General features: G+C 37.4%; 1 long non-coding RNA gene across 1 annotated transcript; it reads right to left on the minus strand.

The window, feature by feature from the left end:
* Positions 1-4,794: 4,794 nt before the first annotated feature.
* Positions 4,795-24,470, minus strand: LOC131368818 (uncharacterized). Its single transcript, XR_009207201.1, has 3 exons — positions 23,839-24,470; positions 14,764-14,788; positions 4,795-9,335 (listed from the first exon to the last, which is right to left on the minus strand). It is a non-coding gene; the product is annotated as an uncharacterized LOC131368818 (long non-coding RNA).
* Positions 24,471-25,490: the final 1,020 nt, after the last annotated feature.

Here is a 25,490-nt window from a genome sequence, read left to right on the forward strand (position 1 = left end):
ATAATACCATATTTGTATCTTATGAATTTGTCAGACACCAGTGGCTGAGAGCAATATTATTGCCACAGCACAGACTAACAATGAAATAGGAAAACTAAAAATGCCCAACCCTATCCTATTCATAACCTAACCTATCTACAAACCTAACCTTATCCTGTTCACAACCCTAACTATAACCACAACGCTAATGCTAACTCTATCTTATCCAAAACCCTAACACTAACCCTATACTAGTTACAAACTACCCTGTACTAAACCCTATCCTATCCAAAACCCTTACCTATTCACAAACCATAACCCTATCCTATTCAAAATCCAAACCCTAACCTTATCCTATTCACAACCCTAACCCTATCCTATCCAAAACCCTAACCTTAACTTATTCACAAACTGTGACCCTAACCCTATCCTATCCAAAACCCTAACCTTAACCTATTCACAAACTGTGACCCTAACCCTATCCTATCCAAAACCCTAACCTTAACCTATTCACAAACTGTGACCCTAACCTTATCCTATTCACAACCCTAACCCTATCCTATCCAAAACCCTAACCTTAACCTATTCACAAACTGTGACCCTAACCCTATCCTATTCAAAACTTGTAACCCTAACCTGTTCACAACTCTAATCCTCTTAGCCACACCCCTAACCTCAAAATCCAAGCCCTACTCCTACCCTATTCACCACCCTAATCCTATCCTATACACAACCCTAACCCTAACCCCACCCTTTCCACAAGCCTAACCCATTCACATCTCTAACCCTATCCTAGCCACAACCCTAACCCTACCCAAAACCCTAACCTATTCAAAATCCAAACCCAAATCCTGGCCTATTCACAAGCCTAACCCTATCCTATACACAACCCTGACCCTAACCCTAATATTTGGGAGTGGAGTGTGATTTGACACAGAGATTGAGGTGAATGATTTCAGTACTTTTGAGATTTATAGCACTTTTTGATATGGCACTTATTGTTTGGACATGATAAAACAGGGTCTTCTCCACTTATGAGGGCCTAGATTATAATATAAAATGAAATAATATAAAAATATATATAAATAATAATGAAATGTTAATAAATTAAGATAATGAAATATTGATGTCATCTGGTCTTGTATGGCTTTTATATTCAGTTGACTAACTTTTCCCTAGTTCAGAATTCCCCATTCTTCTTTCTCTAGTTTTCATCACGTCCCCAATATTGAACCCCAACTTTTTTGCTAGATCTACAGCACCAATCCTAACCCTAACCCTAATCCCAACCCTAACTCCGCCCTTAACAATAACCTTAACCCCACCCCCAACCCTAACCCCACCTCTAACCCTAATTTCCCATCCCCCACCCCCTCCTGAGGAGGAGACTCCGGACTGGATTAAGATACAATAATCGTATGGTAGAGGTGAGAGGTGTTCCTTGAGGGAGTGCCCGTGCCAATTATAAAACTCAAAGGGAGATATTAAAAATCAACTGATCATAAAACCTAACCCCAATCCCTAACCCTAACCTCAACTCTGACCCCATCCCCTCCCCCTCAATACTGCCACTTCCACAGGGCCTAATCCATCTGGTAATTGCGACCCTGATTCTAAAACACTCTGCTTCCGTCGTCTGTTTCTTTCCTCCTGTTGGGGGGTTGAGTCTCTACCCGAAATCCTTGGGATTAACTGCCGTATTTTAATCTTTCCGTTACTGGTTCTAACACTTGATATTCTTCCAACAGGGGACAGATCTGCTTTGGGAAAAGCTATATGACGGGTTTTTATTTAGGTTTTACAGTTTCTTTCGTACACATGGTTAGCCCCTCCTCCAGCCTATTAAATCAAAAGAATGATGCAATAGTGTGCCCGTGCCTGAAATACCCGATTCAATTAAAGATGATTTTTTTATTTCCTAACCTAAAACCCAACCTTAAACCTATCCTAGTTATAAACCCTAACCCTATCCACAACCCAAATCCTATCCTATTCAAAATCCAAACCCTAATCCTATCCTATTCACAAGCCTAAGGCTATCCTATTCAAAACTGTAACCCTAACCCTATCCTATTCAAAATCTAAACCCTAACCTTAATCCTGTCATATTCACAACCCTAACCTATTCACAAACCCTAACCCTATCCTATTCAAAATCCAAACCCTTATCCTATCCTATTCAAAACCTTAACCTATTCACAAACTGTGGCCCTAACCCTATCCTATCCACAACCCTATCCCTACCCTTATCCTTTTCACAACCCTAACCTGAACCTATTCAAAATCCAAACCCTAATCCTATACCCTATTTAAACCCTAACCCACAACCCTAACCTATTCACAAACTGTAACCCTAACCCTATCTACAACCCTAATCCTATCCTATTCAAAATCCAAACCCTAATCCTATCCTATTCAAAATCCAAACCCTAATCCTATCCTATTCAAAATCCAAACCCTAACCCTATCCTATTTGCAAACATAACCATAACCTATTCACAAACCTAACCCTAACCAATTCAAAACCCTAACCCGATCCACAACCCTAACCACTACCCTGATCCTATCTGATAAACAACCCTAACCCTATCCTTCTCAACCATAATACTATCCTATTCACAATCCCTAACTCTAACATACTATCCAGATTTCAGAAACTACAGGTACTAAAATGAAAGGAAAAGGTAGGGTGGATATGGCCTGTGCAAAATAAATCCCAATTTGGGAACAGATTCCAAATAACAATAACTTTAAACCTAACCCTAGCGCTATTCTATTCACAACCCTAAACCTAACCCTATCCTATTCAAAACCATAACCCTATTCTAGTCACAACCCTAATCTTAACCATATCCTATTCACAGCCCTAACCCTATCGTATCCAAAACCCTAACCCTAGCCTATTCACAACCCTAACCTATCCTTATCTACAAACTTTTTCTAATTTTATATTATAATTTGTTTAATTGTTACTTTCTTTTTTTCTGTCTTCTTTTTTTTGGTTTGTTTGGAACAAAATACAGGAAAGGAAAGTTTTTTTTAGCTCTCAGATCTCGTTGGGTTATATTAATAACAAAATAAAGAAATTAAAGTCCCCCCCCATAAAATTAGACTTGTGTGCAGTGCAGTGACTCCTTCCTGTGGATCTTCATCACCTATTGGTAAACCATATGTATAGTGATGGTGTTTATTAATGTTTAGACATTAAAAAACTGTCATATTAATAAATTAACACCTACTATACATTTATTGTATTTATTTATTTATTGGCCTATATGTGTGGAAGTTGTTTTGTAGTATAGGGTGAAGGGTGTGCACTTAAATACAATGATCACACTTAGGGAATAGGTTTTAAACTGTTGGATTATTTTAATTATGAAAATTAACAGAAATGGTTAACATTCATGTGGGAGCTAATAAGAGTCTGTTTCAGAAAGTATCCGAACCCTTATTCAAAAAGACACTTGTGCACCACTCCATCACCACTTCGCAAAGATAAACAAAGTAAACACAATCTCACCTGTAAACAGATCAACATTGTAAGAAAACAAAATTAAGAAATGATCAAACTGGAAGACAAAGGATCATAAATAGTAATAATGGCCAAAGCACACTACTTACTGGAAGCCAATAGACAGTTGAACAACATGCATCATTATGCACCACTAAAACACCCCTTTCTAAAAGAAACCCAGAGCATGATGAAATAAATATAAACCTGCCTTAAAAATTCTAAATTTATAATAGCCAAACAACTTACTTGTCTTAGTGGTTTAGATACTCCCTGAATGAGACAGTTCTACCTGCTCCTGAAAATCCACAAGCCACCTGAGAAATGGCCTTTGTGCCCTTTGGCATTCCATGCGGTTGACCAATTATCAGTGATTGTGGTTTTGAGTTGTATCAGGCGGCGGACTTCATCAACCGTTTTATCAATCCATTGTCCAAAAAACACAATAGTTATATCCAAGACACATATGATTTTGAAAACAATATAAACAACCTGTTTGAGACTGCTTTTTTTATTTACCATTGATGTCAATTAGCAAAAACATAGACAACGGAACTGGATCTACAGGCAGTTAGGAACAAATTTAATAAATACCCAGTCAGCAATAAACCTCAGCTTTACAACTTTTGGAATTGAGCATGTAACGAGTTCATTGCCAAATATTATCTCCAGATCCATGGCACAACATTAGGGAAAAAGTTCCCCAGCCTATGCAAATCTGTACATGAGCACATGGGAGGAGTCTGCTTTCTTCAAGTGCACCAAATGACATTACTGTTCTACAGCTTTCTGGATGTTATATTTGGCATTCTGACTCACTCACAGGAGGATTTTTAATATATTTTTTCGAGGTTTTAAATTACAATCACACATCAATAAAAATAACAAAACGTTTTTAAACACACAAACATTTTTTAAACCTCCAGAAAAGGGTAAAAAGGGTCTGGCCACCAAAGTGTTTTCAAAAAATATGGACAGACACACTGTTGCATCAGACCAGCTTCCATCTCAAGTACACCTTCAAAGGAATAGTGAAATCACAATTAATTCGATTCAATAGAATCTGCAGCTTTCCGGAGGACATGGAGGAAGCCACCCAGGTGCAGTTAGGGCACTCAGGTCCAGAGGTTAAGCCAGCCGATTCCTGAGGGAAATTAAAAGAGAAGTGAAGCAAAATTTTGACACTAACCAATGTCACTTAAATATCAAGAATATCATTGTCCTCATACTTTTAATAAAGAACTCAGGAAACACTTCGAACTGGCCCAGGATTCAACGGCTGAAAAATAAAAAATATAAAATATATTAAAAAAAAAAAAAAAAAAATCTCAGACATTTTAGAGCACAAGAAAGTAAACAAGAATGAAAATAAAAAAGAACGGACACATATGTTACAAATACTGAAAAAACAACTATTCTGGGCTGGTATACTGATTGAACAGACCAGACATTTACAACATGGTATATTCAAAATTCAAGATTCAAGAAGCTTTATTGTCATTTCAACCACATATAGCTGACGCAGTACATAGTGAAATGAAATAACGTTTCTCCAGGACCTGGCGCTACATAAACATACAACATATAGTTCAAACACAAAAAACAATGGATCTGTGCATTGCTGCACAGTCGTGAGTCAGCAAAGTGAACAGCAGTGGACTGAGCACACAGCCCTGAGGAGCTCTAGTGCTCAGTGTGGTGGTGCTGGAGATGCTGTTCCCGATCCGGACTGACTGAGGTCAGTTGCAGAGAGAGGTGTTCAGGCCCAGCAGGCTCAGCTTCTCAATCAGCTACTGAGGGATGATTGTGTTGAATGCTGAACTGGAATCTATGAACAGCATTCGAATGAAGGAGTCCTTACAATCCAGGTGTGTGAGGGCAAGATGGAGGGTTGTGGTGATGGCATCGTCCGTGGAGCGGTTAGGACGATACACAAACTGCAAGGGGTCCAGTGAGGGTGGTAGCTGTGTTTTGATGTGCCTCATGACAAGCCTCTCGAAGCATTTCATCACGGATGCACTTCCCGATGTAGCCGGTCACTGATGCCGTGTACTCCTCCAAGTCAATAAATCGCCGTTTGTTGCAGCCTCCCTAAACATGTCGCAGTCAGTGCACTCAAAACAGTCCTGAAGAGCAGAGTTGGCTCCTGCTGGCCAGGTTTTAACCTGTTTCAGAACCAGTTTAGTATACTATCAGATATACTATCCTAGATACTATACTATACTAGATACTATACTATACTATACTAGATATACTATACTATAACTATAGATATACAGATATACTATACTATCAGGGAGTGCCAGGTTATACATAGGTAAAACCAAAAACAAATTAATAGATAGATTCAACACTCATAACAAATCAGAAGAGGCAAAAAGAAATAACACTGTTCAACCATTTTTGAACACACAGACTCGAGAAGTTGTAGATTTAGGGCATGGAAAGTAGGTTCGGATCGACAATGTTGCAGAGACAAAAAGCAGAAAGGAGATTAAAATATTGAATACACTTGAACCCCTGCTGGTGAAGCATATGCATGGTGATAATGTCTATGAACGTGTAAAGACTTCTCCAATCAGATAATTTGACCCCAGCAGAACGCAGAGCTCTCAAGGAACTACAAAAGAATAAAGATATAGTCCTCAAACCGGCAGGTAAAGGCCCTGTGATTGTCATTTTGGATAAACAGCAATATTTACTCGAAGCAAACAGGCAATTTAACAATACCAACCAAACACTTCTATATTCACTACAACAAGAAACACAGTCATTGGTAAGATCTATCTTGGATGACTTAAAACAAAGGTTTCATTAAAAAGAAACGGGTCAATTACCTTATTGGTTCAAACCCACCAAGAATGCGCAAATTCTATTTATTAGCAAAAATTCATAAAGACCCACTAGCATGGACGTCTGAGCGCATCACGTGCATCAATGAGCCTTGGCCGCCCATGATCCTGTTGCCGGTTCATCACTGTTCCTTCTTTGGACCACTTTTGATAGATACTGACCAACAGTCAGATCATGGGAACACCCAACAAGAGCTGCAGTTTTGGAGATGCTCTGATCCAGTCATCTAGCCATCACACTTTGGCCCTTGTCAAACTCGCTCAAATCCTTACGCTTATCCATTTTTCCTGCTTCTAACACATCAACTTTGAGGACAAAATGTTCACTTGCTGCCTAATATATCCCACCCACTAACAGGTGCCATGATGAGGAGATGATCAGTGTTATTCACCTCACCTATCAGTGGGCATAATGTTATGGCTGATCGGTGTAAATGGAAATGGAAAAATGCTCCGGATTGGCCAGATGTGGAACTTCTGAAATAAACATGATCAAAAACAACTTCAAATTTAATTCTCAATTATATTTACAGGTCCAGGGAACAGCCATGAGAAAGAAATTCGTAGTTGGCTGCATGCAATGAAGAAGGGAAATAGTCTTTTATTCTTCTTTGTAATACTTTAAGCCCTTTATTGCTGCAACAAACTTGTAACGAAGCATCCGTAATGTCCGTACTCGCTGCTAACCAAGGCTTCAAAATAAAGGTATTGAAACATATGACAAACAAAACCATGTACAAAGGTACAAATAAACACAGCAGTTACAATGTTTTAATGGAGCCTAATATTTTTTTTTATCACAGGGGAACCAACCCAGGGAGAGGTGAAGCATGTGATGGGGGCAGTGATGAATGGGTCTGCAGAAAGGAAAAAAAGTCCAATCTGATCCCTCACTTCCCCTTCCCTGATCCTTTTTGACACCCCTTGAGAGGAAAAGTACAGATAATTTCGATTTCAATTCAATTCAATTTATTTGTATCGCACCTTTTACAATGGACATTGTCTCAAAGCAGCTTTACAAAAGAAGAGAAACAGAGAAAGGAGAGAAAAAAAATGAAACCTGCAAATTCAGTGAGGAATTCAGAATATGGCCCTGTGGGTCTGTAAATACCAATTAGTGGAATCGACTCTAAACTTATTTGAAGTTCTTTATACTAACCTAACTTATGTAGCCACAAAAAATGTGTTAAATTGTGGAGGACAACTGCAGTAGTTTTTCACCAATGCCTCTAGCCACACCTCTTTATTAAATTATTCTGATATTCTGCCCAAACGCCACCAAGAGAAACTGAAGAAGTTGAACACCTACATATATACAGATTTAAGTCCCAGGGATCCCATCCACTGGCCCACAGAAACAGCTTTACAGATTGTCACCTATTGGTTGGATCAGTTGGTGAAGTGCAATAAAATAAACACAAAGCATCATTAATCTATCTAAAACAAACATTTCTCCTTACAGGTCCGCAGATGGAGCTGCTCAGTAAGGGTCTGAACTTCATTCCAACGCTGCAGGGTATGGACTTGGGGAGATTGGGGAGGGACGTCCATGCTTACAATAGACAACTCAAGATTTTAGACCATTTTCAATATACAAGAATAAAAGAACATGTACAATTCACAGATAAATCTAAATACAGACTACCTAACACAGATTACCCCACCTGTTAATCAACTAAACTAAAAAAACATGAAACCACAAGAACTATAATGCAGCAAAGATACATTGAGCACTTCCTCAATCCTGTCTCCCAACTTTATTCTAGTTGTTTAAAAGATACAAATGATTTCATAAATAAATTCAGGAACACAACATTCCCAGAACCTGCTTTCTTATTCACCATCGATACTGAAAGCTAATATACTAATATCGATACAGAGGCAGGATTGAGGGCAGTGGGCAAGGTGCTTTTGCAAGGATTGTTTTGGGATTGAAAAGGGGACTACAATAAATATGAGGCTTGGTAGGCCCAAAGCCTGAATACCACAACAAAGGTGAGGCCTAGGTCTAAAGCCCCATATAACAAAAACATTTCCATTACCTCTCTTGAACATACCTGATCTTCTGTGAAAAGAGCTAATGGCAGGTTTAGACTCTACCACCTCTTTTCTTCTGCAAATGTCAGGTCCACCTTCTGTTTTACAAGATGTCCATCTGGTTTTCTCTTCTGCATTTCATCAATCAAGTCTTTGCGGCACCCTCGAGGCCTGTCTGATCAAATCTGACTGGAAAGTTGAGTAAGCAGTTGAGTTCACTTTTCTTTGCCTTCTTGATCTTTTTGTTAGCTGGTTCTCCTTCTGCTGGATGGCTTCCCCATATACCTGCATTTCCTGCAACATCAAGACATCCAGATCTTCTATGCTTTGTTCTGTAATTACCCATTTTAGATTTTAGACTATTTTTCCAACCATTACAGCAACTGGTTGAGCCTCATTTCTGGAGACAGGGGTGCTTGCTGATCAATGCTGCAGCAACAGTTAAACTGAGCATTATTTGGGTATGCTGTGAAGCTATACATGCCAATCTTTCAAGGATCTCATGTTTTACATTTTTTGATAGTTTTAGAAGTGTTCCATCCATAAGATAAATCATATCTGCTTGCCTAAGTCTGTACTCTACATCAACAGAAAAAGTTGGGATATGAAATACTTCTGGCCACTGCATCTGTCGCTCTTGTGATGTGTGAGGATCTCTGTATCTGCTGTACTGTATGTGTCACTCAAAATTTCATCAGCCTTTAAACGGATACCAGCTCGACTACAGAGATGACTTTGACTGTTTTTCTGAAAGATTTGCAATATTTGTCAGATTGCACAGTTTATGATTGAATTCAGGATCTTTGTATTGGAGACTGCAGTTGCAATTAACTCCCAGCTATTCTTTAATCTTGTTTATCAAGTCCTCCACCGTAGCAGGTCTCACTCTCAAGGTGACGTCTTATATCCGCCTCTGAGAGAATGACCCTCAAGGTTATCTTCTGGTGTGCCTTCATCTTGGAAATAAAAAAAATAAAATAATTAGCTCATCAGAAACATGCATGTCCTCCAGCACAGCCATTTGCTGAGCCATGGTTAGGTGGCTAGGGCCAGTGGTGGAAGTAATATTTTGATTCTTTGCTTTAGAAGTAGTACTAATACAACACTCTAAAATAACACTTCACAAATACAAATCCTGCTTTCAAAAACTTGCTTAAGTATTATCAGCAAAATGAATGATAAGAGGAAAGTTGACACATAAGCAATCACCCTTTTTTTTTTTTTTTAAATAAAAAGGGTTTTACAAAACAAAACAGTTGCCAACACATTAGTAAGAAATAAGAGTTATAGATAGATTTTGCATAAGATAAGCAAAAAGAAATTAAAATGAAAAAGAAGGAGATCTCAGTCAACTCACCTTCGAGTGTATCTGTAATAGATAAACAACCATACCATTACCATTAACCACTACATCAAACAGGATATTAGCCAATCTGAGGGAGTCATGTTAGTCCAAGGAGGGTGAAAAATCTATCATCTTATCCAGCTGGAAAAAAAGGCTCCATATTTCCCCAAATGCATTAGACAAACCCCTTAATGATCCCCCTCCCATTCATGGAATTGAGGGAATCAGTACATATAAGATTTATCTGATTATAAAGGTATGAGATTGAGCCATTTAGAGATGGAATCAGTGTCAAAAGGCTATCTATCAGTGTCTTTTGGCAGGAAATGCATGATTAGCAGCCAGTTTGGCATAGGCAGAGGGAGTCTGAAAGCCAAAGTGACGCTTAAACTGATCCCAGAATCTGAAAGAGGTCTTGACAAGCACATTCTTGGTATAGGATGAAATAGAGGACTGAGTAGGAGAGTGAACAAGGGCCTTTAAGGATACGGCTTGGCAGAGTTGGTCTCCATGGCAGGCCAGGTCAGGTGGTAGTCTGAGGCCTCATACTGAAGCCAGTATTTGAGAATCCTAATATTGGAAGCCCTCTAATAAAAACCTGAAATTTGGTAAAGCCAAGTTTCTTTGGCCTCTTTAAATACTGTCTGCGCGACCTAGGAACCTTCTTGCTCCAGACAAATTCAGAGATTTGCGAAAAAATGTCTGAAGATGAAAAGTTGGTACACATTGAAACAGGCTGGAGAACCGTAGGAGAATGTTCATTTTAACGAAATGATTATTAAATTTAGTTTATATCCAGATACCTGACCAAATGTTTGAAGAGTAGTGAGGACTGTGGGAACAAACACCTCTGTCAAAAGCCACTCCACTCTGTCAAAAGCCTTTTCAGCACCTAGTGATATCAAAGCCTCATGAGTATCAGACGTGGAAGCATTATAAATTATATTGAACAATCATCTGATATTAGAAAAGGAGTGCCCATTTCGAATAAACCCTCTCTGATCTGTAAAGATAATAGATGGAAGAAAGGATTCCAGTTAGTCGCATATATGCTATATAGCTGGGATAAGCACTGTGATAAATCTGACAATTTATTCTTACTAATGTTATTCTCATATGCTTTATGAAATTTTAAAGTCTCTCAGAGCACAGAGGCAGATATATCAGGGGTTTTCTTCAGACTAACGAAGAAATCAATTTGCTGAGAAACAAATTTAGCAAAGTCTTAATTCAAAAGCAGGCGAGTATTAAGATGCCATGGCTCATGAGTAGGGTTGCAAAATTCCAGGAATTTTCAAGGCTGGAAACTTTCCATGGGAATTAATGGGAACAAACTGGGAATTTGCAAAATTGCAGGTTAGCCTATAACAGGGAACTTAAATGTAGTTGAAAAAAATATCTTGCAGCATAATATTGGCTAAAACAACCAGATTTAATGCAATTTCAGTTGAATTTCTACCCTGTATATTCTTCAGTCACATGCACACAGCACTGTAGGACTATTGAGGCCACACCTCCACATGCACTGTGCATTCCTCCATAACATGCACTGATCATTTCTTCAATCCTGCACACAAAATAATTTCATAAAATGTCCGTCTTGGTGAGTAGTAATGTAAATTACATAAATATTACATAAATTTATATTTAAAACTTCCTTGTGCTGTGTGTAAGCTGTTGTGCAACAAAATTTTACCATTATAAAAACAAATACACTGACTGAGCAAACATCTAGGTGAGAACCCCCCCCCCAAAAAAAAACAGTCTAAACAAGACCACCCCCATACACAATCCCCCTCAGTCACTCCAGGCTGTGACTATCAAATACAAAATGTGTTTATAAAGCTAGCTATCCAGTAAATCAGATATGCTAAATGTAAGCTAGTTAGCACTATTTCATTGACAATTTATGAGGCTAGATATCATGTGCTAGCTAGCTCAAGCTGTGATGTTCTTTCTTCTACCTTTCCTGTTCTCATACAAAAAAAAAAGTTCTGTTAAAAGTTTGGAGACTTTATTAATTTTAATTTTTGAAAAAAGTCTCTTATGCTCATTTAGCCTGCATTTATTTGACCAAAAATACATATCAAAACAGCAATATTGTGAAATATTATTACAATTTAAAATAATGATTTTCTGTTTCAATATATTATAAAATATAATGTATTTATGTGATGCAAAGCAGAATTTTCATCAGCCAATATAATCCAGTCTTGGAGTACATTAGCAAAAAAAATTTTTTTAATAAATTCCCATTAATTCCCATTGTTAAATTCCTGTTAAGTTTCCAACTTGGAATATTTCCAAAATTCCAAAAAGATTATGTTCCCATGGAAATTTACCGGTAATTTTCCACCCATTTGCAACCCTACACATGAGTGCAAGTGAAGTTTAAAAAAAAAATTCTTTGAAATCAAACCATTCTCAGATATGACAATAGCGTTATATTTACATATAGATGCAGAAGGAAGTAATCTATCAATGTTAAGTAATGTGACAGCATATCAGGAAGTATTAAAAAAGGCGTCTGAAAAAAAACCTCATCAACGTTGGGAGTATAAATATTAACTAGAGCCACACACGTATTGCAGATTTTACCTGTGACCAAAACAAATCTACCATTGGAGTTGAAAAGTGCATAAAAGTTCAGAGTATATAAAAGAAACAGTTTTATGAAGCAGAACGGCAACACCTCTTGATTTGCCCTGATATGAGAAGTGTTAAATTTAACCCACCCATTCCATCTTTTAACCTTAAATGATCTGAGGCTTTAAGGTGAGTTTCTTGTAGAAAGATTATGCGGGCATCCAGATGATGATGATAATGTAACACCTGCTAGTTCACCGGTGCACGTCACCACACAATGATAGCGTTGTTCCAGACGCACATCGGAAGAATGGCACAAGCATGTCAGATAAAAGTGTGCGACCCAAGTCCTCTAAGGCATGGGAGCATTTCATATTAAATTCCGCGCTAAATGTTGTAACTTGCAAACTTTGCAAAGCAGAGCTTCAGTTGCATGGAAACAAGGATGAACGAGCACATAAAAGATTTGTCATGTGCCATATTTGTGTGCTTAATGTGTGGGTCATTCACACAGAACGCGTTTTATTCCTAGTTCCTTTTCCATTATTTTTCAATGAATGCGATATACGAATGTGTTTGACCGTTGCGCTCGCATCTTTTGCAGCCTCTCGCGCATCTCATGTTAAAATGATTTCAACGTTTACAAACAGCGCAGCTCATCAATGTCACTTACAGAACATTGGATGAATCAGAAGGCCCCAGAGGGGGGGAAAGCATTGCAAGCTTTGTTTGTCATGGCAGTTTCATGGCACATCTTGAGACCTTTGTGTTCTGTACTGCCCTTTTTAAGCAGAGTCTTGCGTTTATAGACACAAACATGCCTTCTGAGTGAATGCTTTATTTACATGCTTACAGTGTCCGTTGTTTATTGTGTAAAGAGCGTACTCCTCATTCACAATGTATAATAAACAGCGGTAATAGTTGTAGTGCTAGACTGTTAAGTACTGTCAAATTAAAATAGTTTGATCAAAATAAACAAACAATATCTGTTTTTAATCAGCATTTGTTACCAATTAAAAATAACGCAATTATATATCCTCCGTTTATCGCTGGTGTTACGTTCCAAAACCACCTGTGATAAACGAAAATCCGCGATACACAGACGCCACCCCCAAATGCTTTTTTTTTATTGTTTAAGCCATAAATGACCCTCCCACACTCTTTAAACACACACAGAAAACATTTGCAAGCATATAGCGAGATGACTTTTGGGTAAATTCGTAGAAATATCACATTAGTAGTGAGTACTATATGTATGTATGTATGTTCATTGCCAGAAGCCTTAGAAGGTGCAGAGCGTTTGGGCATAAAACCCTATTGGTCATAATAGGGCTTGTGGAAAAAGCGTAAAAATACAGCATACACAGAACAAAACGAAACACTCAGGACAGTGACACGCAAAGAACTGGGATGCTGGAGAATTCTGCTTCCCTTTCCCCAACTGCACGCATAGCCAGCAGCCAATCGTCTTTTGAGTAAATACGCTGTACAGTATTTTATATTATTAACATTTTACTTCATTTTAATTAATATTTATATTTTGTAATTAATAGTTATATTTGTATTAATAAATTACCTTATTTCAACATTAAAACAATTCACTATAAGGTTTGCGGATACCGCAATATACCAGGAAAATCTGCAAAAAAAATTTATGTTCCAAATAAAAATCCGCGATATACCGCGACCGCGATATGTGAACCGCGATATAGCGTGGGATTACTGTAGTGTCAAGTTTTAGTTTTACCTTCATATTTGTAACACCCAATGTGTAAATTTATTTTGAAATAAAAATAAAAAGGTATTTAAAAATGTGGTGTTTTTATCTGATTCATCAATTAATCGAAACAATAATCGCCCGATTATGAAAATAATCATTAGCTACGGCCCTATATATACTGTATATATATATATATATATATATATATATATATATATAAGAAGAAGAAAGAAAGAGAAGAAAAAAAAAGATCAAGTTTAAATTAAAAGTTACAAATTTTACCCCTATTTTATCCCTAATGAGTAAGCCTGCGGCAACGGTGGCAAGGAAAAACTCCCTGTGATATGAGGAAGAAACCTTGAGAGGAACCAGGCTCAGAAGGGAACCCATCTTCATTTGGGTGACACTAGACAGTAAATCATGTAAATGTAACTAAATAAAAAACAGTGGACAGCGTGATTAACTTTTAAATGTGTACTACACAGGTGAGTGAAAAAAACTGCTTCTGTGCAAGGTGCAGAATAATCACATAACTGACAGTGAAAGGTTTCTTCTGCAGTTTCACCTGGTTCTGCATCCTTTGCTTTCTGATGCATCTCAGATAAGTGTATTAATGGAGTTAAATGTGCACAAACATTCTTGGTGTTAGCAGGGAAACGGTACAGTTATAGTGTAGCTCCCATGCTTTAACCTATAATGTTTTAAAAGGTAACTGTGTTTTTTTTTTACTTACATTTCCACTGCATCTTCAAAAACAACTGTGAAAACAGAACAATAACAAACCTTTAGCTCAACAACTTGCACTTAACTTGCAGTTACATTAGCAAACTCCACCGCAAAACGTTAACCAATACCAATAAAGTCTCGTCTTTTTAAAAATCTCATTAACGTTGCTGTTGTAAATGAAACACATCATGTGTGCAATGTTAACAAACAGCATTTTGAATTGGTAAATTAGATTATCCATAAGCAATCATACATGCTAATGTTATAAAATGTGCATGTGCTTTTGCTGTTTCTGTCAGTTCAATCACACATACTAACAGTATAAATTCAGAGAAAAATTTTACATCAGCACATTAACACTAAGTTAAGAAAGAATTGAGTCGTGAAAACTTCCACTTTGGTCAGCAACATGTGAATATGTGTTTGACTGGCCTCCATACTGAACTGTATATATTTGTTTAAACACAAACGCATTCTCGACCAGCTAGAGGTGATTTCATTACTAAAAGAGTAGAGACTTTAAGGCAAGCTTGAATAAATAAACACCCTATTTTGACATTTATTGAATATGCCCTGTACACACAGAAAACCAGATAAGATGGCAGAGAACATGACTGTGGAAGCAGCGAAAAGTAGAACGGAATCTAATCAAGAAAAACGGAGTTACTCTTGAAAATAGCTGAAAAAGCTGTGGCCCAGGCCACAGAGATAAAGTCGCAATGTGAGAAACTGAGAGGAGTGTTTGTGACTGTGATGGGCCAGGCAAGCATGAGAATAGTGGCACTTGAGACTCGGGTGCTCTCCGGAAGAAGCAGAGAGAGGGCATTCAGATGATGCGAGTACTCTGCAGCGAGAGGTGGCGAAATTTAAACAAGATGTTGCTGTACTAGAATAAAAAAATTAGGATCTAGAGGCCAGATCTCGCTCGCTGTAATCTACGCATCACAGGACTGAAGGAGAGAAGAGAGGAAGGAAAGTATATTCCCAACTTCATATCTGGACTGCTTAAGGCCTCGTCACAGCTGGATAAGGCCCCCATAATAGATTGGGCTCACAGAACTGAGATCGAGACCAGAAGACGATCAACCAGCAAGGGCAGTAAGAGTGAAATTCCACTATTTTCAGGAGAAGAAATTATTGCTTATGAAAGCCAAGCAGAGAAGGGAGATTGTCACAACGGATGTAGACAAAATACATCTTCAGCCTGACTACACCCAAAAGGTCATGACACAGCGGACAGCCTTCTACGAGGTACGTGGTCTACTCAGACACTGTGAGGGTGTACGCTATGGCCTGTTCTCACCTGCCGAGCTGAGAATCACCGCGAAAGATGGAGTAAGGTGGAGCTTTAAAGACCTAAAGCCTACTATGGACTTTGTGAGAGACCAGGAGTGGCTGGCCTACCAAATTTACTCCAAGAGCGCAATGACGACTCATCCAGGAGGTCATACAAGAACCCAGAACAACATCTAAAGAATTGCAGGCCTCAATTGCCTCAATTAAGGTCAGTGTTTATGATTCAACAATTAGAAAGAGACTGGGCAAAAACGGCATCCATGGGAGAGTTCCAAGGCAAAAGCCATTGCTGACCAAAAAGAACAAAGGCTCGTCTCACATTTGCCAAAAAATATCTTAATTATCCCCAAGACTTTTGGGCAAATATTCTGTGGACTGATGAGACATAAATTGAACTTTTTGGAAGGTGTGTATCCCGTTACATCTGGCATAAAACCAACACAGCATTTCATAAATAGTAAATCAGCAAATCCACCTCTGAATGGCTCAAGAAAAACAAAATTAAGATTTTGGAGTGGTCAAGTCAAAGTCCGGACTTAAATCCGACTGAGATGCTGTGGCATGACCTTAAAACAGTCCATCCATGCTCAAAAATCCTCCAATGTGGCTGAATTAAAACAATTCTGCAAAGAAGAGTGGGCCAAAATTCCTCCACAGTGATGTGAAAGACTCATTGCCAGTTATCGCAAACACTTGATTGCAGTTGTTGCTGCAAAGGGTGGCACAACCAGTTATTAGATTTAGGGGGCAATTACTTTTTCACATAGTGCCAGGTAGATTTGAACAGCTTTTTTCCCCTTAATAAATTAAATCATAATTTTAAACCTGCATTTTGTATTTACTTGCATTATCTTTGTGTAATATTTACATTTATTTGATGATCTGAATCTTTTAAGTGTGACAAATACGCAAAAAATGAAGAAAAAAAAATCAGGAAGGGGCAAAAACCTTTTCACAGTACTGTATGTACCTAATTGGGACAATGTCAATATTTTAAAAGACCTCATTGCAAATCTTCCAGATAGTGACCAGCTTATCTTATGGGTGGAGTATACAATTAAAATAACCTCCTTGTTGAACCGATCTAAATGATGCATATAAATATAAAAATTCAACATCGTGGCAGTATTCTTTTTTTCCTGCAGCTCATCAGATCTATTCAAGAATTGATTTCATCTTTATAGACAAAATAATGTTGCCATTACTTAGAACATGTAAATACACACATGTGTAATAGTAATTTCTGACCATAGTCCTGTATTGATGACTCTCTGATTTCCTGATAAAATACCATCATGGGGTATGTGGAGATTTAACTCTAAATTACTTAATGTAACCCTTTGGGAAACAATGAAGGCTTTTTTAAGAGGGCAAATAATTTCACAATAGTGTGGGTATGAAAAATGGAGCAGATCAATCAAATTATTTCAAGGATAAATGATATAGATCAAGAGCACTCTAGAGCCCCTACCACTGCTCTATATAAGGAGAGAGGAATATTACAGTAAGAATTAGATGATTATGAGGAGCTGTATACACCAGAACAAGGTGAAGATGTTTTTTTTGCTACAATAGAAATACCTACTATCAGTGACCAAGATAAAGTCAATCTTGAACAATCCATATCAACAGTGCAAATTGAACAAGCTATTAAACAAATGAAAAGCGGAAAAGCACTTGTTCCTGATGGATTTATATTTGAATTTTATAGAAATTTTCACACAAACTATCCCCAAATTTGAAAGAAGTGTTTACGGAAATAACTGAGCAAAAATGATTACCACCAACTATGTCACAGGCTATTATCACGGTTGTACACAAAAAAGGTAAAGATCCCCTAAAATGCATCTCATATCGCCCTATAAGTTTGCTTTCAAATGACTACAACATATTAGCTAAGGGCTTGGCAGTGAGGCTGAATCCTGTCATGCAATCCATTATACATCAAGACCAGACAGGATTCATAGCTGGGCGGAGTATTTAATATACTCTATTCACAAGGCAGCTCATCCCTGCCAGAGGTGCTGTTGTCGCTAGATGCGCATTTGACCGCATTGAATATAAGTATTTATTAACAAATGTTGGTTTGGGATCTAATTTTTGTACTTGGATTAGTGTACACTACACATATCCAACTGCTTATATAAGAACCAGCAGGGTAATATCAGATTATTTCCTCTTATATATAGGGTTATAAGACAGGGCTGTCTTATTTAATATAGCAATATAAGCCCTAGCTATAGCTTTAAGGAAAGAGGCAGATCTGTTAGGCTTAAATAACAAATAAATAATAAATTAACATTTCCATACCTAAACTTATACAACTTATAGTTTGGGGGGTATTTTAGGATATAAGATCAATACAAGGCAGTTAGACTTTAACAAGTTTCCATTTAAAATAATTTGTGACTCTTTCAAGTACTTGGGAATTTCAGTGACAAGTACATATAAAGAGCTATTTAGATGTAATTTTGCTGTAGTGAAAAAACTAAAAAAGTCTTAGGCTTTGATATGTCCACACGTAGCCAGGTATTTTTAAAAACTGAGATTTTTCTCTGCATTTTGGCCTTTCGTCCACATGCAAATGCAGTTTAAGGTTGTTGAAAACGGAACTTTTGGAAAACTCCTGCCAAAGTGAAGATTTTCCAAAACTCTGTTTTCAGTGGTGTTATGTGGACTGGATAAACAGAGATTTTGATGAATTTATGTCATTGTGTGCTGGTCTCTTTCATTTTATGAGCTTTGTTTATGAAGATATTTTGTGGAATATAATACAAAGCTCACTGCTGCTACATAAAAAATTCTGACAACACAGACCACGCAGACAGAGATTGCGGTTTTGGACGAGACCCAGTCGGACTTCTACATTCTACAATAAAATTTTCGCATGTCAAGGGCATTACTTTTCCATGACGCGCCATTGTTGTTAAACTATCGCAACCTGTAATGACATTTTGTCTAGGCTTCTGTTTGGTTAGGCATGCTCCTGACAGCTCTTAACAGGGCGTTTTCGTTTTCATGTGGACAAAGATATTTTTTAACACGTAGGTTGTGTGGACAGAATTAAAAAAAAAAATCGAAGTAGAAAAATTGCTGTTTTTAAAAATACCCAGCTACGTGTGGACATTGCCTTAAAACGATGGGCATTATTATCTATTCCCTTGGCAAGCAGAATAAACACAGTTAAGATGTCTATTTTGCCAAGGTTTTTATTTCAAAATGTTCCATTGTTTATCCCCAAATCTTTCTTTTAAGGAGTTAGATAAACCACTGTCCTCTTTCATATGGAATAAAAGCATTCCAAGAATTAGGAAAGCTTCATTAGAAAGACAAAGATGTGGGGGGATTAGCATTGCCCAACTTGATGTATTATTATTGGTCATGTAATATTGATAAGCTCATCTATCACAAGACATTTAGCAAATTACTTTAATTTTATTATCAGCTTTTAATTATTCAGTTTAATTAATTTAATTATAATATAAAAAAAGAAGAAATTAAAATAGAATACAACTTGAACTGGGATCTTAAGCACATAAAATACCTAGGAATACAGATCCCTAATGATTTAAAACACTTAGAAATGCTCAATTATAGCCCTCTAAATAAAAATAAATAAAGCAGACATTGCAAGATGGAATCCATTACCCTTTTTCAATTGGAGATCTAGAATCAACTCAATTAAGTGAAATATACTTCCAAGACTGCTTTATTTATTTCAAACTCTGATGACTAAATAAAAAGGAGGGATGACCCTCCCAAGCCTACAAAGGTACTATTATACTGTGTAGTTGAGACCTTAATATGTTGGTGCAACCCAGAATTTCAAGCAAAATGGAAAGATATAGAGGTTTGTTGGTTTGGGGAAATTCCTACACAAGCGGCCATTACAGATGAAAAACTTCAATGGATTAAGGTAACCTTAAAATTTTGGCATGAAATCATTAGGAAATATAAAATAAAGGATTTTGTGAAAGTATTAAAATGGGCTGCATATGACAAGATTTTAAACCAAATACTTTAGATTTACTTCTAGATTTTAGAATTTCAAAGCATGGTATAAGAAAAGGCTTACAGCCTATTGTGCTTTCATGAATAGAGGACAATTATTAGATTTCACATCTCTGAAAGACATTATCAGTATTATGTATATAATAATACAAATAATTAATACAAATAATAAATAAATACAAATTAAATAAATAAATAAATAAATAAATAAATAAATAAATAAATAAATAAATAAATAAATAAATAAATGAATTAAAAAAGATAAATTAGGACCCAAATAAGAAAATTGTTCTTTAAAAAAAAAAATCACCTACAATGCTCAGACAATTATTACTAAATAATATAGAGCACTGACGGCTCTACAAGGAGATACATCCTTATATATTAAGGAGAGATGGGAAAAAGAGAGCAGCACCGTAATAACTGAGGATTGGGAAAAGAAATGTAAACTACAATGGGCACCTTCTCGCTCCTTATATTGCAGAGAATTTTGCTTAGATATTATATATTATTATTTGTTTTTTCATTACTCCAAAACAGAAAAGCAAAATTATTGGTGAAGTATCTCAGGACACTAACCATTTCCACCTTAAGATATTAGAAATGAATTTAGGCATTTCAATTGATTTCACCTTTGAGGTACTTGTCTTAATGGTTTCTTGGAAAAAAGGAGTAAATATATGTATAGAATAATTCTTGCATCAAGCAAAAAAGCTTTAACTAGATGTTCGTATAAACCTAACCCTCCCCAAATACAGGACCTGATTGAATTGTAAAAAGTATATTTACTATGGAGAAATTACTTTTTCTGTGAACTTTCAAGAAGACATTTATTGATTTCTGGTCAAAATAGATTGAATATATATCCCCTATTGAACCAAATAGGTTTTTGTATTCATAGAATGAATGCTGTGTCTTTTTTTTTTTTTTTTACTGCAACAACCACCCCCTCTATGTAAATAGTTTTTTTTACATGCAGAAACTGAGGATATCAGAGAGATACATTCAATTAAATTTTTCTTCTGTTTGTTTTGTTTTCATTTTCTTTTCTCTTATGAGGAACTTGCTAACTGAGAAACATGATACATCTGATTAGTAAACACTAATGTTTAATGAAGCTGAAACAGCTGTAAAACATATGACATCAATTTTATACTCTTGCAATAAAAAAATTAAATAATAATAAAAAAAAATCTACAAATAGACGTTCAAAGCAGAGAGAGAGAACTGCAACTCACCAAACCAGGCAATCAGGCAGGTAGCGATGGTTTAAGTTGTGACATCACAAGAACCAATGCATAAATAAATGGGTTACATCTTCCATTGCTGCCCTTCACACTGCCAGTAACATTCCTAAAGCTTGTGTATACTGTGAGAGTCTAAATCACAATCCTGAAAGCTGCCCTGAAGTATCAATGTCTGCTCAGAGAAAAGGTAAAAAGGCTAGGAAGACATTTTGTTTACTTGGGTCCCAAGCAGCCTGATCTTACACTGAATCTTCATACTTTTGGATCAAAGGGCTCTATGGTGACAGAGCACAATAGTGTGAAGCTGACGCTTGAAAATGCATGGAATACTCAGCAAAGGATTGAAATTGCAGCAATAGAAACCTCTCAAGTCTGTACTGCAACCATGAAAGTTCCTTGAGAACATAGTCAAAGCGAGCTTAAAGAGAAAGGTCTGCAACTAGCAGTTTCCTTTTGAAGAAGCAAAAGAGCTTTCAGTGTTGATAGGAGCAGACTACTACTGGCAAGTGGTATCAAGTACCGAAAGTCAAAAGGGTACCTGAATCTCTTGTAGCCCTGGAGAGCATGTTGGGATGGGCTGTACCAGGACTGATTTCCATGTCTAGCAAATTTGCTCAGAAGAAGATACACAGATTTCAAGACAGCTGCATGCCTTTTGGGAAGTAGATGTTTTGGGCATACTGAATTAATATAGCTGAAAACCCAGAGGAAACAGAAGCTGTACAGCACTTTAACCAAACAGTGACTTTTAAGAAGGGACGTTATCAAGTCGAGTTACCATGGAAAACAAACAAACTAGATCTACCAAACAATTTCAGGGTAGCTTAGACAAGACTTAAGAAGTTACAAAGAAGCCGAAAAGCTTACGTAATCCTTTACACAAAATACAACGATATGATCCAAGACTACTTATGTAAGGTTGTTTCCGTCGAGGAATCACAAGACGGGATTGTGGGTGCTGTAGAATATGATCTACCTCATCATGCTGTAATAAGAAAAGACAAAGCAACAACTAAACTAAGAGCGGTGTTTGATGCATCATTACATGAAGAGGGCTGCCCATCTCTAAACGATTGTTTGCTCAGTTGAGATGAGCAGCTTCCTTCAGATTTAGTTAAAGTGTGGTATCAGTGGTGTCTTGAAGTGCCCCAGCTTCTCTTATTGACTATACCAGGATGGTATAAAATCAATTTCCTGCTCAAAGCTCAATCACACAAACTACATGTGTTTTGTGATGCCGTGAAAAAGTGTACAGTGCCATTGCATACATTCAAGGAGAAAGTGAAAATGGAGTTGATGGGAGCTCTAACTGGAGCAAGGTTAGGAAATAACCTGCTTCAGCCATTGAAGATGAAAAAAATCAGATGCACATGTGGACAGATTCATCAGTAGTCTTACACTGGATACCTAGCTCTGCAAAGAATTGGAAGCCATTCAGAAATCCAAGATCTTACAAACCCTGAATCTTGGTCACATTGCAGTGGAAAGAACAATCCTGCTGATTTAGCGACCAGAGGGCAGAGAGTCTTTGGTGGGATAGTCCTGTCTCTCTGAAACTGGATCACTCAGACATGCACGAGGAAAATTATGCTGCTGAAATAAACACTGAGCTTAAGTCGAAGTTTCAAGTCGTAGTTCAGTTTGGCAGTGCAGAATTACTCAGACCTCCTTTGGACCTTGAGAGATTCAGCAGTTTGAAGACAGTGCTGAGAATAATGGCATGGATAAAGAGATTCATTGCCAATGCTCAATCCAAATGAAAGACCCAAGGAGAGCTCACTGCAGAAATGTACTGGGTAAAGGTGGCTGAAGAACAAGGGTTTAGTAAGGAGATGAACTTGATCAGACTAAATCAAACGGTCAACAAGTTTTCCAAAATGAAAGCTTTTAAACTATTCTTGGATGAAAACAAACTCATCAGTGTAGGTGGAAGGTTACAACAGTCTGAGAACACCACCTATGGGTGCTTCCCATGAAGCACAAATACTGCTAATTGCTGGCGCAGTACGACAAAAAGTGAAGCATTGTGGTGTAAGAGACACACTAGTTCAGCTGATACTGGATTTTACGTGTTTGTAGAAAATACAAGGCGAAGTCCGCAGACTATAGCATCTCTTCTGAAGGACAGTTACTGAAGCTCCACCCTTTCATATCATAGTGATAGACTTTGCTGGCCCATGTCAAGTCGGGCTCTGTGTCTAAAAAGTCATATATTGCACTCTTTACATGTGCTGTCACTCGGGCAGTACATTTCGAGTTGGTCTCAGATCATTTCACAGGGAATTTCCTCTAAGCCTTGAAAAGAAGGCATCGACTTTCCCCTACAGACACTACACTACTCTCACTGTCACTAACCCTCTCTAGAGTCTGGACGCTCGATTCTAAAGCTAAAATCTTCTTCAGAGAGCTAACTAAAATACACTTATCACAAGTAAAATTAACGCTAACGACGGAGGGAGAATCACTAAAAACCCTGCAGCTCACACACTGCACAAGCTGAATGTTAGCCATTCTTAATGATTACATACCTCTGAGTGAATGTGAGCTGGATGCTGAAGAGATCCGAAGTGGGTTTCCTCCGCTTCCTGTTTGAAGGCAGAAAACAAAAAGCGTCTGCGAAAAAAATTGCGATAGGCAAGTAAAAAAATGTGAAAATACTGAGGCAGATAAAAAAAATAGACGGTATAAATTAAAACGCCGACCGAGTCAGACTGAACTGCGGAAGAAAAGTCACCATTTATCCAGGTAATTACTGTATTGTAAACTACTTGGGTGCTTCCTTTGCAGATATTGCAGGTGAGACAGTAACAGTACTCCAGGTAAACTTTGCCAACACTTTAAACATCCATAGAAAAGCCTCTTCTCTCCTCTCATGAGGTCTTCAGTTCTTCATCAGTGAACATTTGAAGACTTCAGTAGTAAAGAATTGGTGTCTATAACCCAGAGATTATGCCGACCAATAAGTTGTTCAGGAGCTCTTGGTCGCACAATTCCACTTGACTATAAAGAGTTGTACAAAGGACATTATTTATAATCTCACTCTACATTGCCTCCAAAATGATGATGGCTTCCCCTTTTGAGTCTGGTTCCTCTCGAGGTTTATTCATAATATCATTTCAGGGAGACTTCTCCTTGTCGCAGTTGCCTCAGGTTAGCTCATTAGCAGTGGTGGACAGCGCCGCATTAACAATAGGGGTAGGCGGGGCTGAAGCCCCCGGGCCCAGTGCTTGGCTGTGGAGCAGATTGACAGACCAGGTAGTGCTGAACGGTAATGTGTATTACTATTAGTATACAGGTTTTAAAGTGATAGCAGCCTAATAAAGACTATTTGTCTCAGCTTGATTTTATTAATGTAAAACAACTTCAGTTACTGTACTTAAATATCTTTTTCCAGTATCTTTTGCTAAAGTATAGAAAATATTTGAGACTTCACTACATTTTGAAGTAACATATCATACTTTCCACTCCACTACATTATCCCACATCTCTCCTTACTTGTATGAAAAAAAAGCAGTTGTCCATTCACACACCAAAGCATTAGTTACTAAATACTGAAATATTTACTGTGCTGAATTTGAACTTTTTTCCGCCTAAATCTGTAGAGCAGCAAGTTTCTGTTAAAGTCAATCTGTTTAGATCCTCACTTGTCATTTGTTTAAAACTTATTCCCCTGGACACAGGAGTGTCCAGCACACATTAGTTATCCTGTATGAGTTACCAAGTCAGACTGTCCCGCTGTAGTGTTTACTATTTTCTACAGACCCTGTCTGTATATGTGTCCTTTTTCTTTTCCTCTTTTTACACACACAAACACACACACACACAAATGTGTCATTTTAACATTTACATGGTAAAGTGTTTTATCAGGTTTTAATTTGTTACTATCTTACTAACCCACATAAAATAGTTGACAACATTATAGTTAGGATAAATGTAGTACTTTTTTTCTTTTTTACAAGTACTTGCTTTACCAGTAGAGGGCAGGAAGAGCTATTTAAACTTATCACCATGGCTAAACCAACAACGTGTTTGTTAGATCCAATTCCAACTAGATTGCTGAAAGAAGTGATACATGCAGCTGGAGAGCCTCTTCTCAATATTATTAACTGCTCGTTATATCTAGGTCATGTCCCAAAATCTCTCAAGTTAGCAGTTATTAAGCCTCTTCTTAAGAAACCAA

Source organism: Hemibagrus wyckioides, linkage group LG18, assembly GCF_019097595.1.
Source record: "Hemibagrus wyckioides isolate EC202008001 linkage group LG18, SWU_Hwy_1.0, whole genome shotgun sequence".
NCBI classification, from domain to species: Eukaryota; Metazoa; Chordata; class Actinopteri; order Siluriformes; family Bagridae; genus Hemibagrus; species Hemibagrus wyckioides.